Here is a 12,652-nt window from a genome sequence, read left to right on the forward strand (position 1 = left end):
CCCGGTTGCTAGGGAGGGTCGAGTCACATAGAATAACCTCCTCATGATCGCTATAATGTGTTTCTCGCTCTCGGTGGGGCGTGTGGTGAGTTGTGTGTGGATGCCGCGGAGAATAGCGTGAAGCCTCCACATGCGCTATGTCTCCACGGTAACGTTTTCAACAAGCCACGTGATAAGATGTGTGGATTGATGGTCTCAGACACGGAGGCAACTGAGATTTGTCCTTCGCAACCCCATATTGATGTGAGTCACTACGCCATCACGAGGACTTAGAGTGCATTGGGAATTCCAAATTGGGGAGAAAAGGGGGAGGAAATAAAACAGAAATAAGAGAAATACACACAAAACTTGAATCTTAAAGCCACAAATCCAAAGCTAGTTAAGGAGATTTTTTTATTACTATTATTATTATTGGGTTATGTAAATAATAGCAGAAAGAGTACCAACTTCTTTCAAAAAAAGTCAAAATATATTACGGAGGCCTATTTTGACTGATTTTTACTTTAAGTGTCTGTATTCTATTTCTGATGGATGTAGCCTATCCATCCATATTTGCCATTTTAATGTTTTTATGCTTTATACCATTTGCATATCAACTGATCTTTTGTCCTTCAAAATTACTGTATGTTCAACTTTCCATGTAACTGTGGAAGATACATCAATGGTAAAGAAATGCATTTACTGTAAACAGTGTTTTATTTGTGTGTGTTGTTTTCTTCTCATTAAAGGTGAAGGGTTGTAGGGCAGATGTCCAGAGCCCTGCAGGTGCAGGAGGAAATGAGCCACTGCAGGGGCCTGAAAGAAGCAACAGTGTTTGAAAAGACAGTGTCTCACTCATGCTTTCATCAGCTCACTTCCACACGTTTCCTCTTTCCCACTCACTCAATGATCCATACTGTGTGTGAGCACTGTGCACATGAGACTAGCTATAGTTATACAAGGGTATCCTCTGTGTTTAACAAATAAAAAAGTTAGTAATATTTAGTCATTTTTCCTCTGGTTCAACAAACACTTCACAGCTTTTTAAGCGTTATTGTTACAGTACAGAATCTTTTGAATCTTTACAAGGTTTAAATAGTTGATAAGTAAATAATAATAATAATAATAACAATAGAAAAAACAATAAACTACTACACTGTCCATCCAGCTCAGTGCTGAACAACAGTTTGAATGATTACACGAGTTTCAACGATTTTCTGTAGAAATAATTTTTGATTCAGACAAATGTACAAATATACCATTAGAAAAGATTTGTGAAACGGTTCAACTAATGCACTGAAAAGAACCAACTCAAAATAATCATTTGCTCAAAAGCACTTTAAGTCTTTTGAACAGGTTTTACTCTCGAGGAAAAACATTAAATACAAATAAATGAATATAAATATACTGTGACTGTGGGAACCCTGACTTTTAATAACTTTCATTATTATCATTATATATGTATAATTAATACACTTTTAAATAAATGAACATTTGCTTTTTCAAAGTATTAAAATACTTTACAAAAATATATCCTCACATCAGTCAGTACAAATACAAACACAAAAGCATAAATCTGTTTATTGTGAGGATATATTTCTCTATTCACATACATTTTAGATGCTTTGAATGTGAAGAAAGGGGCAGTGTTCACCCCCAAATCCTGAGTGAAAACAACCTAATTATTCTTTTTTGTTAGCTGATGAATTGCTAAGGCTTAATGCAAATACGGTATTCACAGAGTATACAGAGACCCTTTTAAAGCATCCTGCTGGTTAATGAGAGGATATACAAAGCAGACATTAGTCTAATAATTAGTGGAAGGGTATTATGTGGAGATAAATAATCCTGGAATTTTTTTTTTAGAAATCTTGAATCTAAAATTGAAGCCAAACAGAACGCCATTCTTGGAATAATTTTTCTGCCAGCAGGATTGTGCATGGGGAGTTGTTATTGTTTTGTGGTGTTTTAGTTTATGTAAAATGTCCCTGTATATTTCGTAGTAGGTCAGGTAGGTTTGTTAATCGGCACTCCAGACCTTCATTATATCATTCATATCATTACATTTAGTCACATACTTCTCTATTTGCACCTATGCCATTTAATATATTCAAATAATGACAGATCACGTTTTCTTTTTGGTCAAAATTACCAAGTAAACAAGTGATCAAACATTTATCAGTGATGTTAATCACACACATGTTTATTTAGACTCCAATCTGGCCCTCGTAATGATTTGAGGAAAAATGTAATGTATACAGACTGAATTTCAGTCAAAGTCTGGTAGCATCAAATCAGTAGGCTAATAATGTATCATGTTAAATAATAATTCAGTGTAGACAATTTAAGAATTGTGAATTTCACTTTACCAGCATATTTTTCCTGTCCATGCACAAAGTTCAAAATGTGAAATGTCCTGTGTTGCTCTGTAAGAGTTGTCACTCCAAATCCAGAATCAGCTGAAAATCGCAAATTTGCTTGTACTTTATCCACGAGTGCTGAGTGTCTTACCGCTTTCAGAGACATGCTTTTACACTGCTACACAACAAATAAAAGAGCTTCTGTAAAGCTGTACACTGTTAGACCTTATCTGCTTTTTTACTGTATTACTGTACTTTATATATATATTTCTGTAAAAATATAAACCGCACACACAGTAACTAACTGTAATTGACACATAGATATTATTTTTATATTTATTAAGTGATAATGTTGAAGTCTTAAATTCATCACACCCAATACTTCCCAAAATCTCCTTTAACTTTGTGGCCGTTCACATAAGATGTGTTTTTCTGCCCAAAACAGCATGAAGATAGAGCATAAAGCAACAGAACAGTGAATGCACAGGTTTAAAAACACATTTTTAAGAGCTGAACCACTTTCAACTTGATGCACTATCTTAAAAAAGGATAAAAAACCAAACATCTTAAAACCAAAGGCATTCCAATAGACCAACATTTTAAGAATAATGCAAACGGAAAGCAAAAACAAACATGTCCCACGAGAACAAGGCAAGGCAAGTTTATTTTTATAGAAAATTTCATACACAATAGTAATTCAAAGTGCTTTACATAGAGATAACAAAAAAAAAAAAAAAAGATACATAAAAGTACATTTTAAAATCAATTCAAAACAAGAAATAAATATAGCTGCAAGCAGCGAGGACGGGTCCAAGCACCATGGGTCCATTTCCTCTCGGTGGCTTTTGGAAAACAATGCAAGGTGGACACATGCATTTGCCATTTGCCATTATTCTAAAACAATTTAAGCAATTTTGGTAAAATGTAAGATAGCTTAAGTCTGTTGTAAGTGCCACACTTCCTGCTACCAGTTGGTGGCGCTATGACCATGACCAACTGGTAGCCACATCCATGTGATTAGCCCCCAAGAACAAACATACAACTACATTTTTATCTAAGTCACATAATGCATGCACGCTTTCTGTTTCCTTCTTTTTTCCATTCATTTTGTGAATCGCGATGGCAAGACAGTTCGATATTTAAAAATCTGTTCGCAATTTAGCATCTTCGATGTCTTGGCATAATGTTGTCTAAATGTGGTGACAGTCTCATGAATCACCATTCAGAGAATCTAGCTATATACATTTTTAAATTGTAATAAAAAAAATGTTGTTAACTGATTAATTAGAAATTTGCTATAATTGAATACAGTTATTACTGAAAAAAATATGCAGATCTAAATATTATATTGCAAAGAATCTATTTACCATTTTTATTTATCTATAAACCGGCTTTAAATTAAATAAAAAATGTAATTCATGACATTAGGTGTTAAGGTAGTTAAGTAGACCTTCTGTACTTCGGTAAGTTTGTGTCCATCTGTGCGGTAAACGTATGCTAGATAGACATCTTTGCCGGCTTTTTTGTGTTTTTAGATGCCATGTCAAATAAAAAATAACTTAAACTGTTATGGTGCGTTCACATACAACGTGAAAAAAAAATTGCCTCGCATTGCTCGCGCGAGTTTGACCTCTGGATTAAATTTGTGTTTAAACTCAAGTGCGTGCGAAAAGGACAGGAGGAGGGGCTTCTACGATAACTTATCTTATTTATCATCAACCATGGCCGATATCACGACGATTGCTGCTCTGTATCTGTTGTGGAAGTCCCAAATCCGTTGATGTTGTATCATACAATTCCGGGTGCCCACAAACCGCTACAACCTTTTCTCGTCCACTTTGTATGTAATCGCGCCACGCAAAACGCTTGATTCGCGTTGTATGTGAACACACTGCGTGTAATTTTAGGGCAAAAACAAATGTTAAAGCGTGTGAACGGCACGAGACACGGTTTCAAACTCTGTGCTGAAACAATACAAATATATATCTTTTTTTATATTAGCTAACATATAGGACTATGTGATTACACAAACACCATCAACTGTGCCAAGTTCATGTGGAGGAGGATTCATCGGTTTGTGCCTGCGTCTCGGGGACTACGTCATCTGGGCTTTGATTCACACCACACCAGCTTCAACTGACTCTTTTCAGATTGTTTCTGACTTCCACAAAGCACACACTTATCATGGGAACACACCCTTCATTAGCACATTGTGGCTTGCTGGATTTCAGCCCTCTGCAGACGACACCAGGTGCACCTGGCAATGAGAACTTTGTTAATAAAACCATTAAATCTCTGCTTTTGGGTCCTTTGTTCCCCCTTGACACTACTGATCCTCAACCTTGCCACAACAGTTGTCATGACAGACTGGCACCATTACAAAGTTGTGGCAACGAATACAGGAATTTAACTTTTCCGGTTGTTGCAACGTAATCAGTTACATTGCCACAACTAAAGTTTGGTAATCAAATTACAGTGTAGTTAGGAAGTGGCCATGTATTTTGGCAAGCAGGGATTGTCCAAAATGGCTGAATTTGCTGCTGCTCTTCTCAAATTTTGCAATGCAGTTTGCTGCATTTTTTGGGGTTGTTTTGTAGTGAAAACTCACAAATCATCATTAATTACATCTGTAATTGTGTTAATTGCATTTGAAATGCAATTAAATATAAATATTGTAGTGAATAGTAACTAATTATGCAGTTAGCAACCAAAAAAATTAATAAATAAATAGCACAGAAAAATAGCATACATTTACGTGAAAGCTGTGGGTATTGAAAGGCCCTTAATTATGTTTGTATTATAATGTTCTGCCTCAAAGAATGCAATAAAACTTATTTAAGTTTAAAATAGACATACAGTAAATATGTAAGCTAAAAATACAAATGAGAATTGAATAATTAGTCCTGTTTCCATTATTACATTGTCTGATATTTAAATCTGGTATATGGCCATATACAAACAAATACAATTAGAGTTCATATATTTGAGCATTTATGTACACATTTAAATTCCACAAGTGTTTAAAAAACATGTTATATATATGAAAATTTTGACATATTGTCATATTCTGTATATTGCATATATCTACTGTATATAACTGACATTTGTATATCAGTAAATATATTTATGAACACTTAGTGTTCAGCATATATTGCCATTTTCAGATTAGTACCCTACTATATTAATAGCACATCAAATTCTATTCACATTTTATTACACAACTAATGGGGATTTTAAGTCATTGTTAGGGTTCTTTGTATAAATGCGGGTTTTGTGTCTCATTCTCAGCACACAGGGTGAAGATTAAACGTGAGCTGTGATCCATGTGTTCTGTCTGCGGTCTGGAATGTTACTATGGAGATGATACAACAGCAGCTGTGCCGAGTATGTTGCGAATGCTTCAGGCTTTTCAAGCATTTGTTTGGCTGCTGTCAAACAGGAAGGCAAGCGATGGGAATCCCTCAGATTTGCTGAGTTTTCTTGGCCGGAAAATTTGTGGGAATTATAAAAATCGGTCATGTCTAGAAGGATCCCTCTTTAGTCAACTTCTTGCATATATGCAGTCTGTTTTGTATAGTCTAAGTATCTGTCTCTGTGTTATTCAGTTAACTGTGTTTATCAAAAGAACGACATATAAAGTTAAAGCAGTGGTTCTCAACTGGTTTTGCTTTGGGACCCAGATTTTACTTTGCAAATCAAGTAACGACACCATTTTCAAATCAAATCCCTTTATTGTCACTCAACCATATACACAAGTGCAACAGTGGGTGAAAGTCTTGAGTGCAGTTCCAAGCAACATAGTAGTATGCCAATTACATTAAACATCTGATTTACACATAACACAGTTTACACATCATTACACCGTACACATTACACATATAATGTATCATGGGTCGCATTTCCTTTTATCTTGCATAGTATTGTTCATGGTTTTCAAGTATAAGGGCATGCATTAATGACATTATTTTTGTTGTTGACAAAAGCTACAGGAAGTTTTCACCCCCTCCCCTTTAAAAAACTAATAGCATATTTATTTAAATGAGCCCATTATTATGCTGTTTGCTTCCTCATTTCAAAAATCATTCAAACAGAACAGAGGAAAGGTTCCTCATTACCATGTTTAGGTCAATGGTGTGACTCTATAATCATATATAATAATAATAAACTATACAAATACTAGCCTAAACACATTGAAATTGTAACTACATCAGCCACTGTTGATATTAAAATTATGTGCAATAGATTCTACCTATAGAATTATTTAATATGAAACTATAGCATTTTGAAAAAATATATCAGTTACTTTTACTTATGTAAAATCATAAAACAATTTTGTAAAGGTGATGCATAATGAAATTTTTCTTTTTTTTTTTGTGCATAGCATGGTGTTGCTCTTTTCCTCATCAGTGCTGTTTGGCATGCCAGGGTTGCCTACTGTTTGAGAGGCTTGACTTGAGTTTCTGCATAATGCTTTAAACTAGAAAAGTCTCACTAGAATTGAAACTGATCTCATCAGTTTTGAAGTTTGTGCACCGCAATATCAAGACAAGCACGGTTGTTGCGCGAGTGCCAGAGAGCAGAGCAGATCATAAGCATTAGCTGGTTCTGTTACACTTGCACGAAAGCTTTAATCGCACAGTGAAAATATCGCAGTGCAGATGAGAAGCCTTTAGCTGCGAGATTATCGTTAAATTTGCCTCAACAGTCCTAAATAGACTGCCCAAAAATCTTCAATGGGAGAACCATAACATTCTTCTTTCCCTGCTGTCTGCAACCCAGTCTGGACCCACTAGTTGAGAAACACTGAGTTAAAGATACATTTTTGATGGCTAACAAAATAACGTAATGTTCATGAAACACAGCATTTGAAGTCGCACAGCAACAATCAGTGCTCGTAAAAGATTATTTTAGATGGCTGCTTTGATAAAAAATATTTAACATAATAAAATTGATAACTTCATCTCTATGTGTGCTACTGTTGGTCATGACATATTGTAAGGTAGTGGAAAAGTACATCAATCAGCGCCGGTTTAAAGGTGTCTGACTGTGTGGTCTAGTGGTAATTAATCTGTTCATTGCATAAAATGTTAAATGTTCTAATTTGTCCATATAATACTATTTATTTTAATGAAAAAATATTGCATCTGCACCTCAGTGGACACATTTGTTTGCTTTGCATTTGTCTATGGGATTCGACCCACAATAGCCACATCAATGTGATCAGCCTGCAAAGACAAACATTTTGGCTCAATTTCCATGTAAATAAAACATGCACGCAGAAGATTTTAGACATTTCCTTATTCCAATTTGTTGACATTATTTTATCGCCTCACTATGGCAACACCGTTCGAAATATAAAAAAAATCCTTTCACAATTTAGCATCGTCAATATCTTGGCATGATGTCACCCTCATTTAGTACCTGTAACATGAAATCCCTGTGAGGAGTATTTTAAATTCCAGAGCATGCATTTTTCAAACAATCCAAAATGGCCAACTTGCTTTTGGGCAGAGCTTATGAATGTCAGCACGAAAGTTGTCCGGCTTGATGAGATCTATATTTGTACAAAGTTTGGTGACTGTAGCTCAAAAGGATGTACTACATAGCCCCCCCGAACATGCCCATGTTCTAGGTGGTGCCACAGAGCCCCCCCTGCAATTTGGCCAAGCCCTAATTGCCAACCAATCTGATGTGTGTGCAAACTTTCAAGAGTATTATGTACCCCAAAAGTACAGAAAAATAAGAATAATAATACAAATTATTATAATCATTAGAAGAACACACTTTCAGAGCTTGGGCCCTAATAATCTTTAGAAGAAAAATAGGGCCTTCGCACTTTCAGTGCTTGGGCCCTAAATATAGCTGCAAGCAACAAATGACGGGCCCAACCCCAATGGGTCCATTTCCACTCAGTCACTTTTGGAAAACAATGCAAGGTCGACAAGCAATTTGGTTAAATATAAGAGGACTATTTTAAAGTCTGCTGTAAGAGCCACACTTCCTGCTGCCAGGTGGTGGTGCTATGACCATAACCTAAAATAGTCACATCCATGTGATTAGCCCCCAAGGCTAAACATCCATCTCAATTTTGATCTAAATCACACATTCCTCACAGAAAATATGAGACAATTCATGTTTCCCATTTTTCACCATTAATTGAATGCCTTGTCATGGCAACACCATTCAATATATAAAAAAATCTGTTCACAATTTAGCATCTTCAATGTCTTGGCATAATGTTGTCTAAATGTGGTGACAGTCTCAAGAATCCCCTAGGAGGAGTATTTAAAAGTTCAGAGACTGCAATATTAAAAAAGTTGTCCATCTTGATGAGATAATGGGCTGGAGGGCTACTTCTTTCGCCATTATTTTTTTACAAACCTAGTAATTTCGGTTGAGCCATTCGCATTGTGGAAATTGAAGAGGCATGTAACATCACGTGTGTCCTTCCACTGAATTACAAGTATATTCCCCTCAATCCTACACCACCTCATATCCCCCACGAGCTGTCTTGCGTTTCCCATTATTTGATATCTTTAAATTCTGCAGGAAACAGTTTTCGATTCACCCTGCATGTCCCACAGGCATTAGTTCCCATTTCTAACAACTTAACCATAAGAGCTGGGGACGTGTCAAAGTTGTCAAACCAAACAATGTGGCCCTGGTCTTTGAATGGCTGCAGTAATGATTCAACTACTTTGGTGGCCAAGTCAGTGACACGCCCATCATGACTACCTGTGTAAACATTAAAGTCGAGAGTATACCCTGGGTCTGATGTTGTAATTACCCATAATTTAAAACCCCACCAAGCAGCCTTGCCCTTTACGCATTGTTTAAAACCTGACCGATAGACTTGACCATACGTTCATCATTGCAAGATTTTGGTTCTGAGCTGCTGGCAATATTTGTTTGAGGTGGTCCATAAGATAACACAATTTCCTAAGGTGATCCTGATCCTTGGTACTACAGTGCATCTGGAAAGTATTCACAGTGCTTCACTATTTCCACATTTTGTTATGTTACAGCCTTATTCCAAAATTGATTCAATGAATTATTTTTCTCCAAATTCTACAAACATTACCCCATAATGACAATGTGAAAGAAGTTTGTTTGAAATCTTTGCAAATGTATTAAAAATAAAAAGCGAAAAAAAAAATCACATGTACATAAGTATTCACAGCCTTTGCCATGACACTCAAAATTGAGTTCAGGTGCATCCTGTTTCCACTGATCATCCTTGAGATGTTTCTACAACTTGATTGGTGTCCACCTGTGGTAAATTCAGTTGATTGGACATGATTTGGAAAGGCACACACATGTCTACATGAGGTCCCACAGTTAACAGTGTATGTCAGAATACAAATCAAGCCATGAAGTCCAAGGAATTGTCTGTAGACCTCTGAGACTGGATTGTATTGAGGCACAGATCTGGGGAAGGGTACAGAAAAATGTCTGCAGCATTGAAGGTCCCAATAAGCACAGTGGCCTCCATCATCCGTAAATGGAAGAAGTTTGGAACCACCAGGACTCATCCTAGAGCTGGCCGCCCAGCCAAACTGAGCGATCGGGGGAGAAGGGCCTTAGTCAGGGAGGTGACCAAGAACCCGATGGTCACTCTGACAGAGCTCCGGCATTTCTCTGTGGAGAGAGGAGAACCTTCCAGAAGAACAACCATCTCTGCAGCACTCCACCAATCAGGCCTGTATGGTAGAGTGGCCAGACAGAAGCCACTCCTCAGTAAAAGGCACATTACAGCCCACCTGAAGGACTCTCAGACCATGAGAAACAAAATTCTCTGGTCTGATGAAACAAAGATTTAACTCTGTGGCCTGAATGGCAAGCGTCATGTCTGGAAGAAACCAGGCACAGCTCATCTCATGGCCAATACCATCCCTACAGTGAAGCATGGAGGTGGCAGCATCATGCTGTGGGGATGTTTTTCAGCGGCAGAAACTGGGAGACTAGTCAAGATCGAGGGAAAGATTAATGCAGCAATGTACAGAGACATCCTTAGTGAAAACCTGCTCCAGAGCGCTCTGGACCTCAGACTGGGGCAAAGGTTCATCTTCCAACAGGACAATGACCCTAAGCACACAGACAAGATAACAAAGGAGTGGCTATGGGACAACTCTGTGAATATCCTTGAGTGGCCCAGCCAGAGCCCAGACTTTAACCCGATTGAACATCTCTGGATAGATCTGAAAATGGCTGTGCACTGACGCTCCCCATCCAACCTGATGGAGCTCAAGAGGTCCTGCAATTAAGAAAGGGAGAAACTGCCCAAAAATAGGTGTGCCAAGTTTGTAGCATCATACACAAAATGACTTGCGGCTGATTTGGTGCCAAAGGTGCTTCAACAAAGTATTGAGCAAAGGCTGTAAATACTTATGCACATGTGATTTTTTTTGGTTTTTTATTTTTAATAAATTTGCTACAAAGGCTGTCTTACACACCCATTTTAACCCTTTAAAGCCTGAGCCCAAAATTCCAAAAATTCCATTCTGTGCCAGAATATGATATTCATATCCAAATTCATATTACATACATATTCTTTTAACATCACACACCTGAACTGTAAATACCATATTGAAGAGAAGAACTAGGGCTTTCAAATGATATAAATATATGTATGATTATTTAAGGCTAATCATCATTTATCAATAAGATTTCACACAGCAATTTTTACAAAAATCATCTCCGGCCACCATACTTCATCAGACAACAGCATTTACAACCATTTTAATTACAAGCTAGAGGGAAACTTGGAGTGTATGAAATATACATAATTTCGTGGGCAATGTAGAATAGCAGACAGATTAGACATATAATCTATTGTTTAAAAGTTATGACCATTCTAGTGATGAGTGGGAAAATGGAATAAAACAAACATCTTAACAAGAATGTTAAGATACATTTCACATGACCACTCCTCAAATAATCCTTTTGAGCACACCTTTTATGTGTTCAATAAAACACACACTTTATTTAATTTGAACATTAGAATTACACATGAATTACCCAGCAAAACAAAATCTACAGTAAATACATTTTTAAAGGGCACCTATTATGGCAGTTAAAATGTTCCTAATATTGTTTTGGGAGTCCCCAACAACAGTTTTACATGCATGCAATGACAAAAAACACTTTTGTTGTCTTATAATATGCATTTATGTTTACCTGATTTGCTCACCGACTCTCAAATGATTCGTTCAACGACTCATTTTTCCAAACCCCTCCTTTGCGTGACGCTAATCTGCGGTGATTGGTCAGATGACCCAGTCAGTTGTGATTGGTATACTCTGTGCAGAGATTGTCGGAAACGGAACGCCCATCACTGCTTTGTAGTAAAAAATCAAAATCAGAGAAGGAATTTGAGTTGATTTATGTTAGCGATCATAGCCCAAAGTTCGGTGGTAAACACCCAATCAGTTATCGTTAGCCCAACGCATAAACATATTGGTAAAGCACTGCATTACTACAAGTTATTGCTCTATTCTTTATGACAACTCCAATAACATCGACAAACATTTCACATATTTAAAAAAAATTTACATTGGAGACCTAGAAGCTGCGCTGAGCGTAACTTACACAACACACACAGATACTTATTAAGCATGCTAAAAAACACATAAAAGCAACAATTATTAATAATACTTACAGGTTGTGATTCGGAGGAGGAAGCTGATCCAAATAAACTTGGTACTGAACCTTCCTTCAGTATCAACCGCTCATGAATCCACACTTGAAAGCATTCATGTTCAGTAAAGCAATCGTCATTAAAATGACGTGAACACAGCACAAGGTTCGGGCTATACTTGTGTGGTATAGTTGTAAATATAAACTCTAGCCACTGATTCTTCACATGCTCGTCTCTGGGCAGTGAAAAAAAGGTCGCTTTTGATATGCACTTCAGAACACAGCGTTTTGTTGTCGACATGATGTTTTAAAGTTTTCCCTGGTGTCTGCGCGCGCAATGAGTGGGCGCGGCCAATTTGATAATTTTTCATCTTGACGTCACAACGAAAAGGAAAATGACTCGTTGGAAAAAGGATTCATTACACTGACTCAGAGTCGACTCCTACTTTTGAGAGACAATAACTTTTTTATGGTGAACTTTCATATATAAAACTTTGCAGGATGTTTTTGTTCACTTAAATCTATGTTACACACTACATGAAAGGTAATTTTCAAAATTCCATAATAGGTGCCCTTTAAAAAAGAATGCAGGAACAGAATATAAATAAATTCATAAATATTCAAAAACTGCAATAGCTGCGGAGAGAAGAGAGGGAGAAAAGAGGGGAGGGGGAGGA

The sequence above is a fragment of the Xyrauchen texanus genome, chromosome 41 (assembly GCF_025860055.1).
Source record: "Xyrauchen texanus isolate HMW12.3.18 chromosome 41, RBS_HiC_50CHRs, whole genome shotgun sequence".
NCBI lineage: Eukaryota > Metazoa > Chordata > Actinopteri > Cypriniformes > Catostomidae > Xyrauchen > Xyrauchen texanus.